This window comes from Mustela nivalis, assembly GCF_964662115.1.
Source record: "Mustela nivalis genome assembly, chromosome: X".
Classification (NCBI taxonomy): Eukaryota; Metazoa; Chordata; class Mammalia; order Carnivora; family Mustelidae; genus Mustela; species Mustela nivalis.
The window spans coordinates 69,555,703-69,576,038 of NC_139040.1; the positions used below are offsets into that span (position 1 = coordinate 69,555,703).

General features: G+C 38.1%; 1 protein-coding gene and 1 pseudogene across 7 annotated transcripts in view; both read right to left on the reverse strand.

Moving 5' to 3' along the window:
- Positions 1-20,336, reverse strand: part of EDA (ectodysplasin A) — a 509,608-nt gene that overhangs the window by 387,876 nt on the left and 101,396 nt on the right. The window lies entirely within an intron of this gene.
- Positions 102-1,390, reverse strand: LOC309855643 (SWI/SNF-related matrix-associated actin-dependent regulator of chromatin subfamily E member 1 pseudogene; annotated as a pseudogene). The gene has a single exon. The product of its transcript is annotated as an SWI/SNF-related matrix-associated actin-dependent regulator of chromatin subfamily E member 1 pseudogene (transcript).

Consider the following 20,336-nt stretch of genomic DNA (forward strand, 5'->3'; position numbering starts at 1 on the left):
TATGAACAGCATTTTTCACAGAGCTAGAACAAACAATCCTAAAATTTGTATGGAATTTTTTTATTTAAAAATTATTGAGAACACGTTAAATGAGGCAGCATTTATTCTTTCTCTTTGTCTTCCATTGTGGGATCTGTCGGTGGTTCCTCCATTGTTGCACTGTTGCTCTCTGAACCAGGGTTACTATCACTGGTCCTTTCCTCAGCCATACTGTCCATCCCCTCCTGCCTGCTCTACTTGTCCTCAGGAGTAGATGTGCCTTCTTCATCATTCTGTCCCCTTTCTGTCGCTTCTTCAAAGTGTGTCTCCTCTGTGCATCCCAGTGGGATGCTCTCATTATCTTTCTTCTCCTTGGCCTTACTAGCATCTTGCTTTTCCTCAAGAACCATTCTTCTCTGACTACATTCAGCTTGCTCTACAGCCTATTTCTCCCTTTTCTCCTGTCTTCTGTGGGCTTGGTCCTCTACCCGTGCAATTTCAGAGGCAATTTTTTTCCATATACACTTCTACTTTCAAACCACACCACCTTTTAAGTACATTGTTATTACTCTGTGCTTTTCATGAATTTCCCCTTCTTTTACTGCTGTGTTTCTCTATTTGAAGAAGTTCTGCTTTAGTTTTTATTGATGAACCATTGAGGACTGGATCCATCCTTTGAGGACCTACATTCTAGCTGTTGTGACAAGCAAATGAACATCTGGCACCACACTCTCACTAAGGATTTCAATGATAAGGTGGTGGTTTCTCTGGAAATGGGTGGTGGCTTATACACTTCACTGAAAAGCTATCATTGTAATCAACTGGATCTTCAGCAGGCTGAATATTCATGTAAGGTTCTCCTTTCTCCATGCAAGTCTGTCTCTGTAGACTTTCTTCCTCTAGAGCAGCTTCTGCATAACTTTTTGCATTTATGTAAGCAAGGTATGTGGGGGAATTATGATAGGCCTTCAAAGATTAATTGTACTCTATCTTTTCGGTTTCATACTTATTTAAATGCTCTTATTTTTCTTCATGAGTGAGATCTGGCCATATGCTACCAATAATCTTGCCAATCTCCCAGAAGTTTAGATCAAGATGGGAAGCTCTTACTCGATCCCAGACCTTTCTGCTGTACCTCATGTAGGGCAACACTGGTTTATTTGGTGGCTTTGGGGGTTTTGAAATCATAATAACAGAGGATGCCATGACCTGGCCATGGGTGCCTGGGTTACCTCCGAACATATGGTTGTAGGCGAGACGACTATATGGATTGTATCCCACAAACCCTGGTGTGCTGAGCATTTGTATTGCAGGAGCTGGGTTGGGAGGTGGGGCATAAGACGGTCTTTTTGACATTTTTGGAGATGAAGTTCTCAGTTCTTTAAGAATGAATTTGAGACATCTTGGGCATAAAAACTGTCCAGATCTCTGGTCTTATTTCCCTAACATCTTTATCCATTCATCTATCCAAGGACACTTGAATTGCTTTCATATCCTCTTATAAATAATGCTGCAATAAATATGGGGGTGCACATATCTTTTTGAATTAGTATTTTCATTTTCTTTGGGCAAGTACTTAGTAATGGAACTACTGGATTATATGGTAATTTTATTTTTAATTTTTTGAAGAAACTCCACACTGTTTTTCACAGTGGCTGCACCAATTTACATTTCTACCATCGGTACATAAGGGTTCCTTTATCTCCATATCCTTGCCAAAACTTGGTATTTCTTGTCTTTTTGATACTGGCCATTTTGACAGTTGTGAGGTGATATCTTGTGATTTTGATTTGTATTTCCCTGATGATTAGTGATATTGCACATCTTTTCTTGTGTCTGTTTGCCATCTCCATGGCTTCTTTAGAAAAATGCCTATTCAGGTCCTTTGCCCATTTTTAAATCAGATTATTTGGGGTTATTTTGGGGGGGGGCGTGTTGAGGTATAGAATTCTTTATATACTTGGGATATTAATGCCTTATCAGATATATCATTTGCAGATACCTTTTTCCATCAATAGGTTTCCTCTTCACTTTGTTGATGGTTTCCTTTGCTGCACAAAACCTTATTTTGGTGTAGTCCCAATGGTTTCTTTTTGCTTTGGTTTCCCCCGCATGAGAATAAATTGTCCAGAAAAATGTTGCTAGGGCTGATATAAAGAAGTTATTGCCTCTGTTTTCTTCTAGGAATTTTACAGTTTCAGGTTTCACATTTAGGTCCTTAATCCATTTTGAGTTTCATGTTTTTGCATGTAGCTGTCCACTTTTCCCAGCACCATGTATTGGAGAGACTGTCTTTTTCCCACTGGATATTCTTGACTCCTTTGCTCTTTGGTAATAGACCGTATAAGCATGGGTTTACTTCTGGGCTCTCAATTCTGCTCCATTGAGAAATCAGCGAACTTTTAAAATTTATTTATTTATTTTTTAAGATTTTATTTATTTATTTGACACAGAGAGAGAGATCACAAGCAGGCAGAGAGAGAGGAAGGGAGGCAGGCTCCCTGCTGAGCATAGAGCCTGATGTGGGGCTCAATCCCAGGACCCTGGGATCTTGACCCGAGCCCAAAGCAGAGGCTTTAACCCACTGACCCACCCAGGTGCCCCAAGAAATCAGTGATTTTTAAAAAAAGATTTATTTATTTGAGAGAGAGAGAGAGAGAGAGAGAGAGAACAAGTGGGAGGGGCAGAGGGAAATGAAGAGAGAATCTCATGCAGAACTCTGCACTGAGCATGGAACAGGGCTCAATATCATGACCCTGAGATCATGACCTGAGCTGAAACTGAGTCAGAGGCTTAATGGCCTGTGCCACCCAGGTGCCCTAATGATTTTTTTAATTGAAAAAAGTTGAATCTTTGAAAGGATTAATATAATTGACAAACCTCTGATTATACAAGCCAAGAAAAAAAAAGAAGGAAGAAAGAAATTGCCAATATGACAAATGAAAGTGGGGCTAACACGAAAACCCTACAGACATTAAAAAGACAGAAAGGGGATACTATGAAAAACTCTCTACCCATAAATCTGACATGGAGTTGGAATAGACCAATTCTGTGAAAGATTCAAAATAACAAAAGCCATTGAGGAAGAAATAGGTAACTTGAACAGTTCTAGATCTACTAAATTAATTTATAGTTATAAACCTTCCAACAAAGAAAACAGCAGGTTGGCATGGTTTTATTAGAGAATTCTACTAAATATTTAAAGAAGAACTAAAGTGTAGTAAACTCAAACAATTTAAATGAAAAGTTTGAAGAAGTTTGACATATATGACTATCTTCCCAGAATAAAGGCAGGAAGTTTATATCTGGGAATTAATACATGTTCAGTAGCACTACCTTATATAAAGCAATAAAGTAGATAGGTTAAGTGTCATAAATATTTTTTATTATGGTCCACTGATCAAAAGTCACAAAACATAGACCCTTCTACTAAAGTACTCACAACACTGGGCAACTTCTCTTTCCAACATCACACACACACACACACACACACACACACACACACACACACATTTTGAGTATCTATCAAGTACACAAGACTTAACTAAAGTTCTTGCCTCCAAATAACTAACAGTATAGTCATGAAAGTAAAACTTGTAGTGTTAAATGAGGCCCCAGAGAGATATGGATGGTTTAAAGGTTTGAAGACTGGATACAATTTAAGAAGCAAGAAGATAATGCCAACTACTTCAATTCACATCTTTACAGCCATTTCATAGCAGTAAGACAATAAGCTTGCTATCCCCCAAACCTCAAGAGCTCATTCTAACAGTCTTGTCTTGGTAAATGACACTGCTTCTGTCTGGAATGCCCTTCATCCTCTTTTCCACCAAGTCATATCCCTTCAAGCTTTGAAAATGTTCAAGATGCTTCTCCTTCAGGATTGATTCACTAATTAATTCACTTTCTCACTGAGAAATATTTATCAAGCACCTAATACATCTAGGTACTGTGGATACTGTAGCAAACAACAAAATCCCCTCTCTCACAGAACTATGTCATTTTAGGGGGAAAACATGCAATAAACAAATAAATGAAAAAAAATGTAAACTAATGGATAAATGATATGAAGAAAAATAAAGCAAGCAAGGACATTAAACAAGGATTGTGCAGAAGATTTTTGTGTGCTATAAAAGGTGGTCTGGAAGGATATTTGTGATTCGAGAAAGGACCCAAAAGATGTGAGGAATAAAACCATATGGTGCCTATCTGTGGAGATGGAGAAAGATATTCCATATAGAGGTATCAGAAAGTACAGAGACCCCAAAGACATACTTGGCATGATTGGTACCAAGAGAAAGGGGTGGTGTGGTTGAAAATGTGGTAAAAAAGATAGCTTTATGTAAGCCATATTGAGGACTGTTTTGATAAGGAGCCAACTGGAGCAGAAGAGCAACATGATTTGATATGTTTTAAAAGGACCATATGGTTGTTGTTTAGAGATTAGAATAAAATAGGGTAGAAGGATGGAAGCAGAAAGATCAGTTATGGTGCACTTAGGTGGCTCAGTCATTGGGCATCTTCTTTCAGCTCAGGTCATGATCCCAGGGTCCTGGGATCAAGCCCTGCATCGGGCTCCCTGCTCAGTGGGAAGCCTGCTTCTCCCTCTCTCACTCCCTTGTGTTCCCTCTCACACTGTCAAATAAAACAAAAGGACATTCCTCCATCATTTATACCCTATAAACAGGCAACAGATGATGGAATCTAGTGCATAAGTGTATGGGTTGACTTTAGATTAAAGCATGTACAGTTTATAGTAATAAGAGAAGATAGAAAAAATAGGCACAGATGCAGGTAGGTGAATAGGTGTGAGAGTAGGAACTTTTGGAGGTTCCCAACTGATTGTTTTGTCTTTTCTCAGTAAAAGGAGAAATGAGGAACTGAGAGTAAAGAGAAAAAATGTGATGAAGATTTAATGACAGAAAAGAGGCCAGGAAATATTCATCCAAGGAGATACCCTGACCAAACTTACCCAGATCCAGTCATTCACTTTACCAAACCCTAGTACCTTCACATCAATTTCCACCCAGCCAGACTGATTTTTACTTGGTAGATGTTCAACTGTGCTCTCTATTTGCTCTGATTCCTTCAATAAGTCTTCATCCAAAGGGGGTACTTTATTGTTTAATAGAAAGAGAATAATAGGGACAAACTATCCACTCCATTGTGAGGAGAAACCTCTACACCAAGAGGTATGGCTCTATTACACCTCTTAAACCTGGGCTCTTCTCTCCATCTCCACTGGCCCACTGCCCTAGTTCAGGCTTTCATCATTTCTCACTTGGGCTTTTGCACCAGCGTCCTAACTGAGCTCTTGACCTTTCCCCTCACCTCTCTCTAGTCCATCATCCATATCACTGTTGATATGTAAATCTATCCAACTCCCCTGCTTAAAACCCTTCGTTATTATCCCTCTTTTTCTCTTTAAGGCCCTGCAAAATTTTCCAACAGAATTTATCACTCGGTCTCTTCTTGTCTCATACCCTATACCCTGGCCATGCCAAATTACATTTGGTCCCTGAATATATCAAATCCTTCAATTCCCTTTTGCCCCTGTACATCTTGTTTCCTCTACCTGAAATGCACACCTGCCCTTCCTCAACAAGGTATTTTTACTAATCATTAGAGACATAACTCAAATGTCAACTTCTCAGTGGCACCACATGTAGAGGTGACCTCTTTTGAGTGCCTCCTCTATGGCACTCATCTCACTATATCATAAGTATTTATGTATCTAACTTCCCCACTAGATATATTATTCACCTTTTGTCACAAGCACTTAGCACATTGTCTGGCACATAGTGTATCAACAAATGTTTATTGAATGAGTTGACTGTAGAATTGAAGAGATTAGAAACAGCAATAAAACAAAAATACAAGTTGACACATGAAATACAAATAAACATTCTTTAACATACCCAACAAGATATACTTCTATAAAATGTTTTAGGAATAGAAAAATAGAAAATCTCAGCAACCTTAAAGAAGCAGATTTAACTTTTGAAAAAGATGATAAAAATGAGACTTGACAGAATAATGCTTAGCACAGCAAACACTCCTCTTTTTTTCACCAAGTATGCACAACAACAGATGGAGTAAGTTTTTATTCTTAAGTGTTGTTAAGGCACATATTGACTCTAGAAAACAAGTTATCTATAGACTTCTGCTCAGAATAGGAGAAATTTTCCAAGGTTTTATATATTATGCATACTAAAGAACAATTGTCACATGTGGGGCCCTGCAGTTTACAAAGCACTTTCACATGTATTACCTTATTTAATTCTCACAAAAATCCTGTCAGGTAGGCTTTACTGTCCTCCTTTTACAGATAAAGAAACTGTGGTTCAGAGGATCACTAATCCAACTTCACATAGTAAAAGAGTTAGAGGTAGAGGTAGGATTCTAAACCACATCTGTCTGACTGTAAATCTACTATTCACTATTCATACTGAGTTGATGCTTTCAAGGCTTCAAACAAGTACACCAAAGTGAAGCCAAAGAATTGTTGATGTGTTTCTTTTGTAATTTCTTTTTTCTTGATTCTTCAGTCTGAATATTTTCTACTGACCTAGAAAACCTCAGAATATGACCTTATTTGGAGAAAGAATCTTTACAGAAGTAATTACATTAAAATGAGGTCACTAGGGTGGGCCCCAATCCAATATGACTGGTATCCTTATAAAAAGGAATAAATTTGGACAAAGAGATATACATAGAAGGGAGACAATATGAAGAGACACAGGAAAAAGATGAACCATCTACAAACCATTAGAGACACCTGGAATAGATCCTTCACTGATGGTCCCCAGAAGGAGTCAACCTTGCCAATACCTTGGTTTCTGACTTCTAGCATCCAAAAACTAGGAGACAATAAACTTCTGTTTTTTAAGTCACCCAGTCTGTAGTACTTTGTTATGGCAGTCCTAGTAAACTCATACTGGTAAACCTAGTAATTTTTGATTAAATGCCAGACATTGCATATTACAAGTTGGAGGAGTTCTGGATGATATTATTTTAGTTCAGAGAAGATTTACTTTTGTTCCTGCCAGGTGCTGAAGGACAGATCACCTTAATCCTACCTGAAATTGAGCTGATTCAAAGCTGTGTTTTACTCTTTGTGAGGAATGGCATTTTTATAGTTTATCCTTTCTCCTGGAGTTTAGCCCTTTGGAGATCCCAAATGAAAACCTGAGGTAATTACCAGTGTCCCTCCTTTTTGGCAGGCTCTAACTTCAATTTTTAACTCTCCAGTGTTGTGAAACTTGCTGAAAGTTCTGCTTAGCTACTCAGATTTGTATCTGCCACTTTCTGCTTAATTTCTCAACTTCTTTGCCCTATAACACTTAGAAATCAGCAAATGACACAAGGGGAAGGTAGTGTAAAATATTAAACTAATTTATTGTAATTTCTCTCTCTGGCATCTTAGACCCTCAAGTCCTGATTATCACAATAGCTCTGAAACTCCAATTTTTGTCTCTATAGCTCTGTGAAATGCTAAAACCTCTGCTCAGGCTTTCTGTCTCTTAATTACTACTTTCAGATTGCCTTCTCAGTCCCTCTACCTACACTACTTATATTGGCAAATGCCTTGAAAGGAAATATCACTCAGAATGTTGTGCTCACTTCAATCTGTCTCTCCTCTCTGGGATTTAGACCTCTAGTTGCATGTAGCTTTCTGATGCTTTCAAACAAGTATTTTATAATTTTATCCAACTTTTCTAGTTCTTTCTGAGGGATATTTGGTCTGACACAGTTTAGTATGTCAAAGCGAGAAGTGTAAGTCCGCATACCTGTGGTTTCTAATTCCACTGATATGCCTGTCCCTGGTTCATCCATTCATTCATTCCAACATGTATTAAGCACATGGTAGGTGTCAATAACTGTGCAAGACTCTGGGAAAACAAGAAGTCCTGTCTTTAAGAAACTCACAGTAAAATCAGTGGGGGTTGAGACTACAAATAAATAGTGAAAATACAATGCTGAAGTGTTTAAAACTAGAGGTGTTAGAAGATACTATAAAGGAGAAATGAAAGTAATTATCTTCTTTTGGTTCAGGAATCAAAAGTTATCACTGAATAGAAGATATCTGAAGTAGGTCAAGAATATACCAGGTGGAACTAACTGAGGGTTTTGAAGGGGAGGGGAAGGAGATTGAGTGAGCTTGGTGGTGGGTATTATGGAGGGCACATATTGCATGGAGCACTGGGTGTGGTGCATAAACAATGAATTCTGGAACACTGAAAAGAAATTTTAAAAATAAATAAAAATTTTAAAACAAATAATATACCAGGTGAATAAGGAGTGGGAGCAAGAGAAGAAAGCCACTCCAAGAGGAGATAACATTATATGAGTAAAGGTGTGGCGGTAAGCATGAGAAATTTCAGTTACTTTGGTACTATTGGAACTAGATGAGTGATAGAGTGTGGCAGAACATAAAGGAGGAAATGCAGACAGAGTTCTGATTGTGGAGGGCTCTGTCTTTGCCCTAAAAGTTATTATTTAGATTGTTTATGGGTAATCACATTCCCTGAGGTGGATATCTACCACATGTTCAGTCCAATTCATGGAGAATTCAACAACAGAAATTTAAGACATCTCCAGTCAATGGCTTATAAATTCAAAGGCAGTATTATCATGCTTAAGCAATGTAGTAGGATTACTAAGCAATGAGGTCAAGTCTTTGAGTCACCTGACTAGTTTATAAAGTTAAAAAAAATCTACAACACTGTAGCAAATATTATGTGGCCAAGAATTGAAATGATTTGTTTTATTTCCTAACCATGTAAGCTCAGTTATCTATTAGAAAGTTCAACAAGCAACAACAAGAGTTCTAATTTTGCAGAGACTATTTGTCAAGATTTGCCCTTAATGACATTGCCATCAAACAGCTATCTATTAAATGCCTACTTACTTGTGAGGCTGAATACCCAGTATGTCTGACAGGAGTTTTGCTTGGATTTAAAAATCTAAGATGCTAGGGGCGCCTGGGTGGCTCAGTGGGTTAAGCCTCTGCCTTCGGCTCAGGTCATGATCTCAGGGTCCAGGGATTGACCCACATTGGGCTCTCTGCTCAGCAGGGAGCCTGCTTCCTCCCTCTCTCTCTTCCTGCCTCTCTGCCTGCTTCTGATCTGTCAAAATAATAAATAAAATCTTTAAAAAAAAATCTAAGATGCTAGACAACACAGATAACCATCCCACAAAGATACCAAGACAGCAGTATAAAAACACTGAACACCTACATAAACTGACAAGAAGAAGTGTTTACATGATCTATGCCTCAGGGCACTGTCACTTCTGTGACACTCAGGTCAACAGAGTTTAATGAAGAAGATGTGATTTCTAGCTCTCACAGGCTGACGGCAGAGAAAGGGTTTGGCAGACAAAGGAGAGGGCATTTTTCCAGAAACATGGTGGAAACAGGAAATATAGGTGGAAGAAAGCAGAAAGAGGATCTTGCACAAAGAAGAAGCCAGGTTATGTTTCTCTAAGAAAAGAAAAGTCATGGATTGGGCTAAAGGAAGAGATGAGGAAAGAGAAGTAAGCCATGAAAGCACAGAGAGGGCTCATCCTCATTTCAGGCCCAAGGACTCAGTCTGTATTTTTGCTGGCAAATTATAATTCTGTAACTTAACATAAAGCATACCCAACAACTACTAATCAATCCTTTACCCCCTCCCCCAAAAGGCTTCAAGAAAACTCTACAAGCATTTAAGGAAATCACATCCAGCAATTAATTCACCAATGAAATATTACTGAGAAAGGATGGTACCTAGCCACTGCATACCACCATTTCATGACAGCAAGAAGGAAAATACTAGATCTTGTGCCATTTCCATTAGAATTCTGATATCAGAATCTAATACCCAAGTTAGAATTTGGCCGCAATACCAGTGTTGGTCCCCAAAAACAATCTAAAATGTTCAAAGGTTGGAGTTAGCAAGACCATAGTTCCAAACACCACCAAAACACTAACAGCAATTTGGGTTCCCATTCTTGCCAGGGGAGGAAGAGGGGAGCTAAAAATATAAGTGGAAGAAAGCAGGAAAGATTGAATCCCTGAAGAAAACTCACATCCTTAAGATTACATAATACTGCTCCGAAGTAACTGAACTGCAATAGAAAAATTTCAAACACATTCCAACATGCCTCTAATTAAGATAGTTTTGGGAGGTTCCAGAATTATAGCTATCAAATGTGAAACCTAAAGAATTTACCAAGATTAAAAAGATTACCAACTTTAACTCAGGAAAAAAAACGTTTGGGAAAAAACAGGTTAGTTGGAATACACTCATAATGTTAATTTGTTGACCTTTATACAACTGCTACATCATTTTAGAGACAATTGTTAGTAATAAACACCTGAATTACAATAGGGTAGACACTGTATAAAATATAAATTAGATACGATTTTTGTTTGGAGAGTTCAAATTAAGTGCCTGATAAACTCCATATTTTACCAGAGAAGTATGCAAATATACTATAACCATAAACTTACTTTAAAATATCCTAAGAAATATAGGTAGGACATATGATAATGTGAAATGTCTAACAAGCAAGAATTTTTGTAGCATGTAGAAGCAAGCTGGATACTCACATGAGGTATGTATTTTGAAATGTTTATGGATGGTTAACCAGAAAGGCTAATTTAACACCTACACATCAATTGCATGGAGACAGAGCTGGGAAATATTTGCATTTACTACTCAGTAAGAAGGCCATCACACCACTGGCATAAGAATGCCAGTTGTAATTAAATTAGATGAAATTTCACAACTTAAAGGATATGCAATCTCCTTTCCTGAGAACTATAATTTACATAGGCTGACTGAAGTCTCCCAAACATGAAATTCTGACTATAAAACTGCAAAGAAGGAGAGAAAACAGTAAGTATCAAATGAGATAGCTGTCAGAAGTTTTTTATAATCTTGGATTTTAAAAACGTGTAACAATAGCAATAACATTTATTGAGTATTTAATCTGTGTCAGGAACTGTGCTTCACAGTTAATGTGTATTATCTCATTTAATCTTCAGAACAATCCTATAAAGTAGTTCCTATAAGTAGTAGTTATTACTTTATAGATGAGGAAACAAAAGCTCAGAGGTTAAATAACCAATCCCAAATTGCACATCTAGAAAAAAAATAGAGGTAAGGTTCAAACACAAATCTCAAGTTGGCAAAACACTAAAAAAGCTAAAGTTCAGAATACCCTGAGTCTTAGAAAGAGATACATTCTGAGCATATGAAATTGCCATCAGAAATAAAAAGAAATCTAATGTTAAATGATGCAGAGAAAGAAGGAAACACTCCTCCTTATCTCCATGTATCCTCTGCTAAGACAATTGGAAGACCAAGAAAGTGTACAACAAATATTAGTACAAAAAATGAAAACAGAGACACAAGAAGAGATTAAGAAGCAGTTGTCCTAGAATAATCACATTCCAGGATACTGGAAAGACCCTGGGCTAAGATTTTCAAAATGCTATCTAAACAGAGTGAGAGAGGGACAGAATTCTGTAGAGAGGCAAATGTAGTCTCGATTTTCAAAAAAAAAAAAAAAAAAAAAAGTCATGTTTGCAAGCTGGTGAATTAATCTCAATTCTAAGCAAGTTGAATGGAAAGATTCCTGGTATGAGTAGAATGGTGTTTTTTCCTACTTCTGTCAGCTAAATAGAAGTATAAAACCTGGAAATGGTATAAAAGGCAACCAAAGGAGAACTCTGAAGGGTGGTAAGGAGAAACTGAATGGTCTGGGGAAATGAGAACTAGAGAACAGTACACCAGGATGCTTTGCATACCTACACCCAACAGAGAAAGGCCACCCAGACCCAGTGTTTCCATATCTGCTACACTAGTAAGAGATCAGCCCAGGTAGACTCATTCTTCCCCAGAATCAAACAGGAGTATGCCTGAAAACATCACCACTATACAGAATTGATTCAGAGCCAAAGGGGTTCTGTACCCAATTCCAACCTGTGGGAAGGGAGGTTGTTTTTATATCAACAGCTCTCCAACACCAAGAGGGTGTCTAAAAATTCAACTTAATTCTGATACTGTCTACCCAGAGGCAGCATTATATCCCACAAGTTAAGGGTTTGGTCTCACAAGACTGACCCTTCCCTCACTTCAGATGCCAATCTCAAGTTCAGGTTGTCACTTGTGCTTCTGACCAACTGACTATAGGCCACAGGTTCTAATGACCCTCTCCTTGGGTTTGATTAATTTACTAGATCAGTTTGCAGAACTCAGAGAAGTATTTTACTTACTAGATTAATGTTTTATTATAAAAGGATATAACCCAGAAAGAGCCAGATGGAAGAGATGTGTAGGGCAAGGTATGGGTAAAGGGTGCAGAGCTTCCATGTCCTCACTCAGCATGGTATTCTCCCCACATCTCTATGTGTGCACCAACCTAAAGGCTCTATGAACCCTTTCTTTTTGTTTTTTTCTTTTTAGTTTTTTTATCTGTTTATTTGAGAGGGTGGTATGGGGGGAGAGACACAGGGAGAAGGAAAAGCAGACTCTCCATTGAGTGGGGAGCCCAACACAGACCTGATCAAAGGACCCTAGGATCATGACCTGAGCTGAACGCAGATGCTTAACAAAGGAGCCACCAAGGCACCCCTCCTCTTGGGTTTTTATGGAAGTTTCTTTACATAGGTATGATTGATTAAATCATTGTCCATAGGTAACTGACTCAACCCTCCAGCCCTTCTCGCCTCCCTGGAAATCAACGAGTGGAACTGAAAGTTCCAATCCTCTAATCATGGTTATTTCCCCTGGCAACCAGCTCCCACCCTTAGGTTCTTTCCAAAAGTTACCTCATTAACTTAAACCCAGTTGTGGTGGAAAAGGCCTTGTTATAAATAATAAGGTACCCATTTCACCTTTATGGCCCCAAAGAAACTTCAGGGGTTGAAGACAAGAAACTCAGTATTATGACAAAAGATGTTCCCAATGATTGCTCTTGTCACTCAGGAAATTCCAAGTGTTGGGGGAGCTGTGAGACAGGTACCATATAGGAGAAATATATTTTAGCCATCTGGGTTACCAAATGTGTATTTCTTACGAATCACAATATTACAGGATCCTCACCTGGATATAAGAAATAAGTAGCCAGGAGAGGTACTCTCTGCACCAAGCCTGAAACTCTCCTTGCCTACACAGAAATCCTGAGGATGACAGGCAGCACATACAAGAAGGACCCAGGTATAGCAGGCAGCCTAGTCTGGGAAGCCTCTTTGTCCCTACAGGCCCCAAACTCTGTACCCCTACCCAAAGACACTGGGAGGGAACAAAACCAGACATAGGACTCAGGTCACAAAAAAAATCCCAGTTCCAGGAAGCTTCTCTGCCTCACAGACCTAATACTCCCATCCACTTCCCAGAGACAGGTAGAGGAACCCACTGTGCCCATTTTTCACTCAGAGACATGCTGTGGTAGGCCTTGGGAAACCCCTTCTTTCCCATCAGGCATCACCAGCGGGGGCCAGTGGGAGCCCAGCAGCACCAGATAAACCAAGCAAACCAAAATTATACCACAAAGTCTATGAAAATCAAACTACCCTGGAACCCACAAAAGCAGGCCAGACCCTCATGCTAAACCTAAGCAATGTAGCTGGCTGCTAAAATAAAAGAATTAAATAGGACCCAGAATCTCCTAATATGATAGATATGCATTTATGTATGATACAGTAAAAAATCACTCATCCTACCAAGAAACAAGAAAATAACAACTCGAAGGACAAAAGACAACCAACTAAGGCCAAAACTGGGCTGAATCAGATGTTGGAATTATTTGACAAGATTTTAAAGCAGCCATCAAAAAAATGCTTCAAAAAACCATTTCACAAATTTTATTCAAACAAATGAAAAAATAGAAAACCTCAACATAGAAATTATAAGAAAAGAACCAAATGGAAACAATAGGACTGAAAAATATAATGAGAGGAAAAATAAGACTGCTGGAGGGCTCAACAGAATGATGGGAGATGATAAGGGCTAGAAGCAGTGAACCTGATGGCAGAATAGTAGAGTTTACCCAATCTGAACAACAAAGAAAATGTAGATTGGAAAAACATGAACAGGGCCTCAGGTACCTGTGGAAAAGTAACAAAAGATCCAAAATTTGTATCACCTAAGTCCTAGAAAGACAGGTGAAAGGATGTGGGGCTGAAAGAATATGTGAAGAAATAATGGTTGAAACTTCCAAAATTTGGTAAAAGACACATCCAGGAAACTGAGTGAACTCTACATAGGATAAACTCAAGAAAAAAAAAATCCATGCCAGGACACATTCTAATTAAAACTTTGAAAACTAAAGCCACCCCCCACCCCAAAATCTTGAAAGCAGAAAGAAATGACACTTTACCTATAGGGAAACATCAATCTGAAGACCAATGGTTTCTATTCTAAAACCACAGAAGCCAGTAGAAAATATCATAATATTTTTCAAGTTCTGAAAGAAAACAACTGTCATCCATGAATTCTGTATCTGGTGAAACTATCCTTCAGGAGTGAAAGGGAAACAAATATTTTCAGATGAAGAAAAACTAAAAGAATTTATTGCTAGCAGACCTACCCTAAAAGACTGGCCAAAAGAAGTTCTTCTTTTCTTCCAAACGAAGTTCTTCTTTCCTTCACAAACAAAATGATAAGAAGGAACCCTGGAACATTAGGAAGGAAAAAGGAACAAATGGAAAGGGCAGAAATATAGGTAACACAATAGACTGTCCTTGTTCTCATGAGTTGCATAAATATTTTCTGGTAATTGAAACAAAAATTATAGCACCATCTGACACTAGGTAATGATGTTTAACTATGGGGAAGGTAAAGAGATGTAAATGAGGTTTCTTAACTTCACTTGAAGGGATAAAAGGTTACCAGTAGACTGTTAATCACATATGAATATTGTAATACCCAGAGCAAACACTACAAAAATTATATAAAGAGATGTACTCAAAGACAATATAAATAGGAGTGCCTGGGTGGCTCAGTCAGTTAAGCGATTGCCTTCTGCTCAGGTCATAATCCCAGGGTCTTGGGATCAAGCCCCACATCTCTTTCCCTCTCCTCCAGCTCCCCCTGCTTATGCTCACTTGCTTGCTCTCTCTCTCTCTCTCAAATAAATAAAATCTTTTTTAAAAAAGACACTATAAATGAATCAAGCTAAAACTATTCAAGTAACCCATAATAAGACAAGGAAAACAGAAGAATGAGAATCAGAGAAAACAGACAAAATGGATAATAAAATGACTGACTTTCTCTACTGACTGAGTTCATTTACATTATAGTCTCTAGCTCCATCCATGTGGTGTGCACTTTCAATGATGAGCACCAGGTGATGTATAGAATTGGTGAATCACTATACTGTACACCTGAAATAATGTAACACTGTTTGTTAACTGGAATTTAAATAAAAGTTTAAATTAAAAAAATTAAAAATGGCAGACTTAGGCACCATTAATATATATATTACCTTAGAGGAGGCACCATTAAAATATATATAGATATATATATAGATATATACACAAACACACACACACACAAACACATACATACATAGTATATTTAGACCATTTGCCTCTATTTTATATATATATATAATAGTAATAATATATATTATATTATTATACATAATATAAAATATGTAAATATATATATAGAGAGAGAGAGAAAGAGAGAGAGAGGCGCAAAAGGTCTAAATATACTAATCAAAAAAAAGACTTACATAGTGGCTAAAAATACATGACCCAACAATAACATTCTTTACAAGAAACTCCCTTCAGATTCAATAACTTAAGTTGATAGTAAAATGGTTGAGAAAGATACACCATTCAAAACTTAATTTATTTTTTAAAAAAGCAATAATGACTATATTATATCAGATGAAGTAGATTTCAGAGCAAACAAAATTACTACAAGCAAACAAGGATATTACATAATAATAAAGAAGCAATCCACCAGGAAAATGTAACAATTCTAAATTTGTGCACAACAAACAACAGAACTTCAAACAAAATACATGAGGGCGCCTGGGTGGCTCAGTGGGTTAAGCCGCTGCCTTCGGCTCAGGTCATGATCTCAGGGTCCTGGGATCGAGTCCTGCATCGGGCTCCCTGCTCGGCAGGGAGTCTGCTTCCTCCTCTCTCTCTCTCTGCCTGCCTCTCTGCCTACTTGTGATCTTTCTCTGTCAAATAAATAAATAAAATCTTTAAAAAAATACATGAAAAAAAAAACTGAAAGAACTAAATGGAGAATAGAAAAATCCAGGATTAATATTTAAGAACTTATACACCCTGCCTTCAGCCAGTGATAGAACTACAAAAGAGAAAATTAACAAGAATATAAAAGATTGGAAAAATACAAAAAGAATCTAATTTATGTACATAGAACTCTTCACTTAAAAGCAGAAGACACATCTTTTTCAAGTGCTCATGAAAAAGACGATATCCTGACCCATAAAAAAAACTTCTATAAATGTAAAGGAATTAAAATCATACAGTACATTATCTAACAATGGAATGAAACTAGAAATCAGTAATAGGCAATGGGAAATTTTGATTTCCTTTGCTATTTCTTCATGGATTATATAGAAGTGTGTTTTATAATTTCCAGTTTTATTCAGCAGAAAAATTCAATTTGTAAAAGTGCCTGACAAAAAAAGCTCTGGGCTCAGCTGGATTCACTTGAGAATTCTGCCAAACATTTAAAGAAGAATTTTAATTAAAAGAGGAAGTAACACTACCCAACTCATTTCATGAGGCCAGTATCATCTTGATACCAAAATCAGACAAAAGACAATACAAAAAAAGAAAACTTGCCAATATTATGAACTTAAATGTAAAACTCATCAAAATATCAAAAAAAGTACAATAATACATAAAAATAATTATATACCATGAACAAGTGGGGTTTATTCCAACAATCTAAGACTGATCCAGGGCTCAAAAATCAATCAATATAATCAACCATAATCAACATGCTAAAGAAGAAAATCATATGATAATATCAATTGATGCAGAAAAGGTATCTGAGGGGGAGGAGTCAAGATGGCGGAAAGTAGCAGGCTGAGACTACTTCAGCTAGCAGGAGATTAGCTAGATAGTTTATCTAAAGATTGCAAACACCTACAAATCCATTGGCAGATTGGAGAGAAGAAGAACAGCAATTCTGGAAACAGAAAAACAACCACTTTCTGAAAGGTAGGACTGGCAGAGACATGAATCCAAAGCGACAGGAAGATATACCCCAGGAGGAGGGGCCGGCTCCCGGCAAGAGGTGGAGCAATGGAGCAAAAAATCAGGACTTTTAAAAGTCTGTTCCGCTGAGGGACATTGCTCCAGAGGCTAAACCCGGGCGAAGCCCACGTGGGGTCAGCGTGGCCTCAGGTCCCACAGGGTCACAGAAGGATCGGGGGTGTCTGAGTGTCGCAGAGCTTGCAGGAATTAGAACGGGGAAGCCAGTTACAGAGACAGAGCCAACAGTAAGCTCACAGCTTGGGGTTGCCTTGAACCAGCCACAGGCTCGGTGAGCTCGGAGCGTGGCCGGAGGTCAGGCAGACGGGAGTTACTGGGCACTGTTCTCTGAGGGCGCACTAAGGAGTGGGGCCCCGGCCTCTCGGCTCCTCCGGGCCAGAGACCAAGAGGCCGACATTTATATTCCCGTCCTCCAGAACTCTACGGAAACCGCACAGGGAACAAAAGCTCCTGAAAGCAAGGCCCAGCAGATTACTCAGCACGGCCCCTGTTAAGGGCTGTGCAATTCCGCCTGGGGCAAAGACACTTGAGAATCACTACAACAGGCCCCTACCCCAGAAGATCAACAAGAAATCCAGCCAAGACCAAGTTCATCTAACAAGGAGTGCAGTTTCAATACCAAGGAGAGCAGCAGAATTCCAGAGGAGGAGAAGGCAAGCAGAGAACTCATAGCATTCTCCCTATGATTCTTTAGTCTTGCAGTTAATTTTTTTCTTTTTCATTTTTTTTCTCTTCTTCAGCTAATTTTTTTTTAACTTTTACCCTTTTCTTTTTTAACGTTTTTTAACTAGTTTATGTAATATGTATATATATTTTTTCTTTTTTATACGTTACTTTATTCGTTTTCTTTTTTTAATTCTTTTCTTTCTTGCTTTTCTTTTTCTCTTTCTTTCTGAACCTCTTTTTATCCCCTCTCTCGCCCCTCATGATTTGGGATCTCTTCTGATTTGGTATAAGCATATTTTCCTGGGGTTGTTGCCACCCTCTTAGTATTTTCCTTGCTCCTTCATATACTCTTATCTGGACAAAATGACAAGGTGGAAAAATTCACCACAAAACCAAGAACAAGAGGAAGTACCAAAGGCTAGTGAACTAATCAAGACAGACATTGGTAATATGTCAGATCTAGAGTTCAGAATAATGATTCTCAAGGTTCTAGCCGGGCTCGAAAAAGGCATGGAAGATATAAGAGAAACCCTCTCTGGAGAGATAAAAGCCCTTTCTGGAGAAATAAAAGAACTAAAATCAAACCAAGTTGAAATCAAAAAAGCTATTAATGAGGTACAATAAAAAATGGAGGCTCGCACTGCTAGGATAAATGAGGCAGAAGAAAGAATCAGCGATATAGAAGACCAAATGACAGAGAATAAAGAAGCTGAGCAAAAGAGGGACAAAGAGCTACTGGACTACGAGGGGAGAATTCAAGAGATAAGTGACACCATAAGACAAAACAAGATTAGAATACTTGGGATTCCAGAAGAAGAGGAAAGAGAGAGGGGAGCAGAAGGTATACTGGAGAGAATTATTGGGGAGAATTTCACCAATATGGCAAAGGGAACAAGCATAAAAATTCAGGAGGTTCAGAGAATGTCCCTCAAAATCAATAAGAATAGGCCTACACCCCGTCACCTAAGAGTAAAATTTACATGTCTTAGTGACAAAAGAGAAAATCCTGAAAGCAGCCCGGGAAAAGAAGTCTGTAACATACAATGGTAAAAATATTAGATTGGAAGCAGACTTGTCCACAGAGACCTAGCAGGCCAGAAAGAGCTGGCATGATATTTTCAGAGCACTAAATGAGAAAAACAAGCAGCCAAGAATACTATATTCAGCTAGGATAGATTAAAAGCTTCCAGGACAAAAAAACCTGAAAGTATTTGCAAACACCAAACCAGCTCTACAGGAAATATTGAAAGGGTCCTCTAAGCAAAGAGAGAGCGTACAAGTGGTAGATCAGAAAGGAACAGAGACAATATACAGTAACAGTCACCTTACAGGCAATACAATGGCACTAAATTCATATCTCTCAATAGTTACCCTGAATGTTAATGGGCTAAATGACCCAATGCAAAGACACAGGGTATCAGAATGGATAAAAAAAAAAAAAAACCATCTATATGTTCCCTACAAGAAACTCATTTTAAGCCAGAAGACACCTCCAGATTTAAAGTGAGGGGGTGGAAAAGAATTTACCATGCTAATGGACATCAGAAGAAAGCAGGAGAGGCAATCCTTATATCACATCCATTAGATTTTAAGCCAAAGACTATAATAAGAGATGAGGAAGGACACTATATCATACTCAAAGGGTCTGTCCAACAAGAAGATTTAACAATTTTAAATATCTATGCCCCCAACGTGGGAGCAGCCAACTATATAAACCAATTAATAACAAAGTCAAAGAAACACATCAACAATAATACAGTAATAGTAGGGTACGTTAACACTCGCCTCACTGAAATGGACAGATCATCCAAGCAAAAGATCAGCAAGGAAATAAAGGCCTTAAACGACACACTGGACCAGATGGACATCACAGATATATTCAGAACATTTCATCCCAAAGCAACAGAATACACATTCTTCTCTAGTGCACATGGAACATTCTCCAGAACAGATCACATCCTCGGTCCTAAATCAGGACTCAACCGGTATCAAAAGATTGGGATCATTCCCTGCATATTTTCAGACCACAATGCTCTAAAGCTAGAACTCAACCACAAAAGGAAGTTTGAAAAGAACCCAAATACATGGAGACTAAACAGCATCCTTCTAAAGAATGAATGGGTCAACCGGGAAATTAAAGAAGAATTGAAAAAAATCATGGAAACAAATGATAATGAAAATACAACGGTTCAAAATGTGTGGGACACAACAAAGGCATTCCTGAGAAGAAAATATATAGCGGTACAAGCCTTTCTAAAGAAACAAGAAAGGTCACCAGGTTTAAAAGAAAAGAAAAAAGAAAGTTCTCAGGTACACAACCTAACCCTACACCTAAAGGAGCTGGAGAAAGAACAAGAAAGAAACCCTAAGCCCAGCAGGAGAAGAGAAATCATAAAGATCAGAGCAGAAATCAATGAAATAGAAACCAAAAAAA